Below are 8,489 nucleotides of genomic sequence, written 5' to 3' on the forward strand. Positions count from 1 at the left end.
AAAAAACATTCTCTAAATCAAAAATGGCTCCAGAGCCTAATACTATCCTAGCTATCCCTATAGCTTTAACTGCTACTCCAATTCCATTTCTCACAGAGATGTTGACTTCATTTTTGCTTGGTGCCCTCCTTGTTATGAAGCCCTGCAAATTGTTTGCAATATGTATAGGTGAGCCTGTGTCAAGAAACCAGGAACTAGGGGAAAAATTTACTAAATTTACTTCAATAGAAAAGACTGAAAACTAAGACTTACCCTTTTTCACCAGCCAATCCTTAAAACTCTTACAGTTCTTTTTAATATGCCCTTCCTTCTTGCAGAAAAAAAAAACACTTAAATGTCCCAGGTTTCTTGCCCTTATTGACGCCCTTCTTAGGACCAAGTTGATATGGGTTAGTCCCGCTTGTGCCCTCACCAGAATTTGCAGCACGAGACGCTACAACTTTTCCCTTACCCTTCCATTTCTGCTTGTTAACCAGATTCACAGACACAGTCCTATGGCTCTTAATTAGCTCTTCTTCCTGCACACAAATTGCTCTAAGCTCATTCAAGTCCCATTTTTCCTTCTGTGAAAAATATGCAGTCTTCAGTGGGCCAAAACTAGGAGGAAGACGGATCAGGGCCAAGTGAACAATGAAGGCATCAGAGAACGCAATCTCCAGTTCACCAAGTCTAGTGGTTATGTGAATAATTTTCATTATATTCTCCCTAACACTCTTTGAGGTGTCAAACTGCATGCCTAAAAGCTGATCTAGTAAGGCTGAAATATCTGCTTTCTCATTCTCCTTAAACTTCAGGCCAATAGTAGTCATGAATCCCAAAGCCGTATCAAGTTCAGCGACACTACCCCTCACCACATGTGACATGGTTTGTTTCATAATTAGTTTGGCCATTCTATTGGTCCTATGCCACTCCCTGTGCTTCATAATTATCGCCTCAGTACTAGTATCATTCAAAACAGGTTGAGGCTCCCTCAAACACACATAAAGTCCTTGGAGGCCAAGATAAAGCTCAATACACTCTTTCCATGTTTTAAAATTTGAGCCATTAAGAGTCTCAATGTTGTGCAGAGAATAGCCAGAGTTCATGGCTGAAAAACAAGGAAAAGAAAGAAAATTTTCAGTTTTCTGTTCAAGACTTTAAGGCTTTGTTTGAAAAGAAAAAAAAAACTTGAATTCAAAATTCATAGCAATCCACAGAAAATTCAAACAAGCAAACAAGTGAAATTTTCACACAGAAAACAGAAAAAATCCCCAAAATGCACATTCAATTGGAAGGCTTTACCTATTGGCAGAAAGACAATCCAATATACTGTATTTCTTAATTGTAAAACTGAAAAATTAGAAACTCAAATATCCCTTAACTTTTAACACATATTAGCAAGAAGAAAAGATCAGTTCACCAAATATAGTTTCTAAAATTTCATATTACACTGTTTTAATTTCAAGAACATAAAAGTCTAATCCTTCTGTTAAAGATACAATTATATTCTAAAAATCAAAGACACAAGTTGCAAGTCTATAACTAAATGGTTCTCAAAATAATCAAATGGCAGATTGATGCTACAACATATACCATAAAACTATTCTGAAAACTTAGAACATGGCATTGTAAAGATTGAACTTTACGATCAGTTTGTTATCAAATTACAAATTAACAAGATACTGAACACTTATGGGAGACAATCTTGTCAAAAGTAATTCAATCATAACAACATACATACATAATTCATAAGATACAGAGTAGTGAAAAACACAAAACCCATCGCTCAATCACAAGACAATTTCAACAATACAATCAAGAATTCATGATCAAGCAAAACAAAATTTATATTCCATCCGTCCACCATCTACACTAGCCTAGATGCACGCTGGGAACGCTTCTAAGGTTCTCATTCAACATCAGAATTATGCATATATGTAAAATTCCAAGCTTTTGAAATGAAAGCTTACCGGGACGCTCCTGCGCTGCAAAGGAGGGTTAATTGAAACAAATACACATTCATAGAATCAAATCAAGGCATACCCATAGCGAAACTTGAAGGAATTTTCAATCAGAAGCATCAAATTCTCAAAAATTGAAATTTTCTCTCACAAAACCTAAAACCTCAAAACTGAAAACTGAAGAGGAGACAGCGTTCTAAACTAACAGTGCGTTTTGGGGTAGCTGTACGCACGTATGCGCTCTTGGGCCAAAAAACAAGCTTAAAAATTGGTCTGTGAGTAGACTTCAATAAAAAGAGCAAGCCATAAAAGGTTTTGGACCTGTTCCAATTTATTTATTTATTTTTTTTTTGAAAATTTTGCAACACAAAACATAATATTGCAAAAAGCCTAATCCGGTTTATTATCATGCAACTAAATCTCTAATACCAATTGCAAATGGAAAAATAAACTACACATGAAGTTGCACAAATAATAAATACAAGATGAAGATCATATATATAGCATAGCAAGATAATACCAGAATCGGTTATGAGCATGAATCATACTAGCAGTGGTGGAGAAGGCCATCGATCTTGCAACAAGGTCTTATGTGATCCTCTCAACTTATAAGCTACTATCTATGGGGCTAGAACTGTAAGCTTGCGTGTTTTGGAGAGGTCACAGGGACCTTGTATTTATATTGTACAGAACAATGAATACCTGCCCATAACAGGTTACTTAATATCATTATTACTATATCTAACAAAATATATCTGATATATTCTTGCTTGGTTACCAAGCCATTTAGATTCCCAATCGTAAATATTAGATTCACAAATAAATACGAATATCATGGAATAGGTTTTCTCATATTATCTCAGATTACTTTCTCTTTAGGTAACAATAGTTATTACACTTGATATGCATTCATTAGATGTTCACATCAAGTCTTACATAAATATGCCATAAGTTTGTGTAAGGCTTCAAAACAATTGTAGAAAACAATTGTTCAGAATCCATTTCACCACTTACTGAAGGAAAATTCAGATTTCTAGGTAAAATCAATCCCTCTAAGACAGCAATCGCTTCCGCATGCAAAGCAGAGTTTGCCAAGAAGGTTTTAACTGTCCCACTAATAACTGGTACAGTAAAATCTCTGATAATAAATCCAATCCCTGCTCTTCTGGTTTCTGAATTCCAAGCCTCATCACAATTAAGCTGTACAATAGGAAACAAAGAAGTGTACCACTTCACAGTCTTGACAGAAGAATTTCGTATTGATCCTCAGACATTTGATGAACCAAAGACAATCAGTCCACAAAATTCTGAAGCAGCAGCTTTGATTTGAGCAAGTAGCCCCCAAGGACTAGGCTCACTATGATCATAAACAGCTGCACACCTTTCCTTCCAAATGATCCAAAGAGCAAAGGAAATCCAACAAGAGAGAACAATTTTGCTATTATGAACAACCTTCATCATCTCACCCACCAAGCATCAAAAGTGGTAATAGCTGCTACATCCACCTTGTAATTAAAAGGCAAACCAATTAAACCACACTCCTATGGTCCATGGGCATTGAAGTGATAAATTTCGATATGATCCGAAGTTCCGAACAAAATAGACAAAGAGGAGAGGGGGTCACCTTTTTAACAAAAAGATTAGCCATAGTTGGAAGCGTATTCGTACAAGCTCTCCAAAGAAAATGCTTGACTTTAGGGGTAGAAGAAACGTTCCACAATTGCTTCCAAACTATAGGATTAACAACATGTGAAGAGTGAGCTGATTGCAATGAGGCCTTGCTTCTCCCTCCATGTTGCACATGACATCCAGACCTTACTAAATAAGAACCACTTTTCTCATGAGGCCAGACTAACTTATCAGGTTCTCAAGTAGAGGATAATGGGATGGACACGATAGCAACAACCTCATCAACAGTCAAATGATGAGCAATGGGATCCAGATTCCAAGAGGTTGAAGACCAATCAACCAAGTCTGCAACCTCTGAAAAGGATCAAACTCAGAAGCGTGCAGATGAGAAGCACTCAGTCTCCCACCAAAAATTCTTGGAATCCTTTTATCTTTCCAAGTACTAATGGACCCCCATTGAGTACCTACCTCAAAGCATGATCACTAAATAAACTTCTTCCCTCAAGAATGCTACTCCAAGCACACGAAGCTCTAGAGCCTTTAGAAGCTGACAAGCAATCACAATGCGGAAAATATAATCCCTTGAGCACTTGAACCCATAAAGCTTTAGGTTGTTGAAGAATTCGCCACCCTTTGGCCAGGAGGGCGAGGTTGAAATCTCTCAAACACCTGAAACCCATACGGCCCTCCTCCTTAGGCAATCCAAGCTTTTCCCAACTCAGCCAATGCACCTTACCACCCATATTTGTCTGTCCCCACCAAAAATTTGCTATAGGAGAATCAATTTCCTTACATAGCCCATCAGTGAATAGAAATACTGCCATAGGATAAGCAGGGATAGCAAAAATGACAGATTTCACAAGAATTTCTTTCCCAACTTGGGTGAGATGCAACTGTTTCCAACCTTGAATTTTTTTAGAGATTCTATCTTTCACATAAGCCAAAGCTTGTTTTTCAGATCTTCCCCATAAAGTAGGGAGTCCAAGGCAGGGGCGGAGCCACGTTGGGGCACGGTGGGTCTCGTGCCCCAATGAGATTTTGATATATATACAAATTTGGTTTCATTATAACTCAGAGTGTTGTCTTGCTGTAGTGGTAGAGGCTTATTCTAGTCTTGCTCTTTTGCTAATTTTTTTTCTTTCTTTTGTTTTTTAATATTAATACTATTATTTATTCTCAGCAATGTGCTAATTGTTTTTTTTATTTCTTTCTTTTTCTAACATTAATACCATTATTTCTTCTCAGAAAAAAAAAATTAATAGTATTCTTTCATATAGTTTTAAAGTTCAAAGATAAATTATATTTTCATTATGAAAAATTATCTAAAATCTAAAAACTATAAGTTTGATTAATAAAATATGTAATCTAAAAAAATATTGATCTTTTTTAGTACAAAAATAAATATTGATCTTTCCCTAACCTTATTCTAATTATTATTTTTATTACAATTTTGATATATTTTAAGTTTAAGTTTCAATTTTAAAAAAAAAATTTTAAAACTTTTGAGTGCCCCAGTTGAGATCATTTTCTGGCTCCGCCACTGGTCCAAGGTACTTGCCAGGGTCATCTGATCCACTAACACCCAAAATATCACTGATATTCAATTGAAGCTGTAGAGGTGTATTAAGACTAAAAAAAAAAACTTGATTTGATGAAATTGACTCTTTGGCCTGATGCATTACAGTAGTTAGTCAGAATGCTCATCATTGATCGATTGACTAGTTTTCTAAAGAAGCCTTCATAAAGAATAGGGAATCATCTGCAAATAGAAGATATGGGTTGTGAAACCCAGGGACCCTCTGCACTCATTTGAACACCAATGAGGGACTGATTCAAGCATACCTTATTAATCATTGCAGTTAACGACCATAATGAATAAGTACCGTGACAAATGATCCCCTTGCCTCAAGCCACGAGAATGAGTGAAAGCAACCCCTGGTTTTCCATTAAGTAAAATAGAGAAGGAAACTGTATTCAAGCATTTCATGATCAAGTTAACCCAACTTGTAGCAAATCACATCTTAAGCATAACAGCCTGATGAAAATCCCATTCAATAACGATCGTAAGCTTTGTTCATAGCAATCTTTAAACCCATATCAAAATCCTTGCCACTTCTCTTGATTTTAAGATAGTGAAAAACCTCATGAGCTACAATAATGTTGTCTTGTATTTGTCTGTCATGAACAAACGCAACTTGATTAAATGAAATAAGAGAGGGAAGGATGGTTCTCAACCAATTAGCCAAAATTTTGGACAACACCTTATAAGAAAAATTGCACAGGCTAATTGGTCGAAACTACCCAATCAGATCAGCATGAGAGACCTTAGGAATTAGCTCAATATGTGTTTTGTTCATGGAGTGGATTAAGGAGCCAGAGGTGATGAAATCCAATAGCAGACTGCGAACCCACAGAACAAACAACCTCCCAATAGGTTTGATAAAAAGTGCCTTGAAAACCCTCCAGGCCAGGTGCCTTCAAAGCACTAAGTTGAAAAACTGCATCCCTGACCTCGTCAATTGTAATTTGCTTCAAAACATTTTCATTCATTTCAGATGAAGTAACTGGACTAATGCAATTTAGAGATGCATCCTAATTTTGTTCCCACACACCCCACCACACCCCCCCCACCCCCCCCCCCCGGTGAAAATAACTCCTTGAAGTACTCAATGAATACTTCATTCACGGCTTTGTCACCCTCCAACCAATTCCCATTCATTGCTTTAACCTATCGTACTTTATTCCTATGCCTCCTTTGGACTGTACTGAGATGGAAAAAATGAGTATTTTTATCACCAGCTTGAAGATCTTTGATGCCAAAACGACGTTTCATAATCGATAACTTTTATCACTTTCAACTATGAAAATCTCATGCTTGTTGCAATGCCGCCGTATGCGTATTGTTGCGGTTAAGTAAGAAGTTCACAATGAAATGAGTTGTCTGGTTCCAAACAATAATCGTGAGAAGTTTTTAGCTTTTAATTTTACTTTTATTTTTTGGTCTAATTTGGTTATGTGCGGATTGCCCTAGTTACGGAAATGTAGTAATGCTCGTATCGTTAGAGCATATCCAACAGTAAAAGTTACTTTAGTTAAATTTAGCTAAAGTTAAAAAATATAGCTATTGCTTTATTAAATAAATAAATAAAAAATATATATATATATATAGCTATTGATTTAACAATATTGCTTCAGCAGTAGTAGCTATTTATAATTGACAAACTATATTTTATCGAATTATAAATTGACATGTGAACAAAAGAGGAGAGAGAAATATAACTTTTGTTTAGCTATTCATGATTCTCTAGCTAAATATAGCTAGTCATTTTAGCTAAAGTTAAATTTAACTTGGCTATAGATAGTCTGTTGGAGTTGAGCTTTCCTTCAAAAATAGTTATATATAGCTAAAAATTGAATTTAGCTATTCTGTTGGAGTTGCCCTTAGTTTAGAAAAATATAGAGTTTTTAAGTACTATATGGTCTAGTGGCATTAGTACTTACTTTATACATAGTGTTAATGCTCAAAGTCCGGCGGTAGCTGATCTTTCGTTTAACGCGGGTCCGGTAGGCGGACCGCTACTCTGAGGATCTGATGGCCTCCGCTAGTTGTCACACAAAAGACAGGGCGTCAGAGGGAGACCGCGTCGGGCGGTCTTCACTTCTCCAATGCCTAAGTCAGTCAATGCATGTAGGCAGCACAACAATAAATGAGTAGTAAATGCGTAATTAATGAGGAGAGATGAGAGAACCTTTTATAGGTCTGGAGAAGGTTGATCCTCTTTTTGTTTTCGATGTGGGACTGATGTGCTTCGATACCCAACGTCTGGAGCTTCTGATGCTACCTTGGCGCGGCGCGTCAGCTGTGATCTGGGGGCGATCCAGGGCTCAGGCAGTAGCCCGCCTGGCTGTGTCTCCGCAGGTCACCCCCTTGGTGAGAGTCGGTACCTCTGGCGATACAATGAGCGTGGCTTATTATAGCTAATTATGCTTACAAACGTACATGTAGGTACACATAGAATGTCCTATGTTTGACTCATAAACTGTTATACTTTCTCACTTGCAATATTATTAGTTATTTATATATGTTTATACTAATAAAACAAGTTTATAGCTTATTAAGTATCGATAGTCATGTCATAGAATGTCCTATGTTTGACTCATAAACTATTATACTTTCTCACTTGCAATATTATTAGTTATTTATATCTGTGTATACTAATAAAACAAAGTTTATAGCTTATTACGTATCAATAGTCATGTCCTAGGGTTTTGTTGTCGAGTTTCTTCTCGTCCAGCTGCGCTCCGGCTTCAGTGCTGGTTTTGCCTCATCGACATTGTAATGCTGCAGGACAGGTATCAATGGTTATGGTTCCTTTGGCTTCTTAGTTGGCCGGAGTTAAGGTTTCTCGTGATAGGTCTGTGAGATCTGGTTTTCTTCTTTTCCTATGTTGAGCGGCTGTGGGCACGGATTCAAGGTCACCATGGGTAGTGCAGGCTAGGGTGGATCTAGAGAGTGGTGTGACAATAGTGATGGCGTCTTCGGAGGGGTTCGGGGTCGGCTTGGACTCCTTGGAGGTTGGGATCCAGCGTTTGGACCCGGGTCTGGCTGTTTATCAGGGTTCTCTGTATGATGATATGTCAGCGATGCTGGTTTTCCTTTAGGGGGGCGGCAATTGGTCGATCACGGTGAGTCGTGCTGGATTGCTGTTGTGTGCGTGCGGCAGGTTTCTGCACAGGGAAGAGGATGTTGGGTCGAGTTGGGCCAAGATGGTTGGGCCTTTGTTTTTGTCTTCTTTTGGGCCAATTGGATTGCTACTAGGGTTTATTGTTTTAGTTTGCTTTGTTTCAACAATTCCCTTTTGGGAGGTAGTGAGCTCCGGCCCTGTCTAGACTTTTTTGTATGTTTATTTTTTCATAGTT

Source organism: Rosa chinensis, chromosome 1, assembly GCF_002994745.2.
Source record: "Rosa chinensis cultivar Old Blush chromosome 1, RchiOBHm-V2, whole genome shotgun sequence".
In the NCBI taxonomy this organism is placed as follows: domain Eukaryota; kingdom Viridiplantae; phylum Streptophyta; class Magnoliopsida; order Rosales; family Rosaceae; genus Rosa; species Rosa chinensis.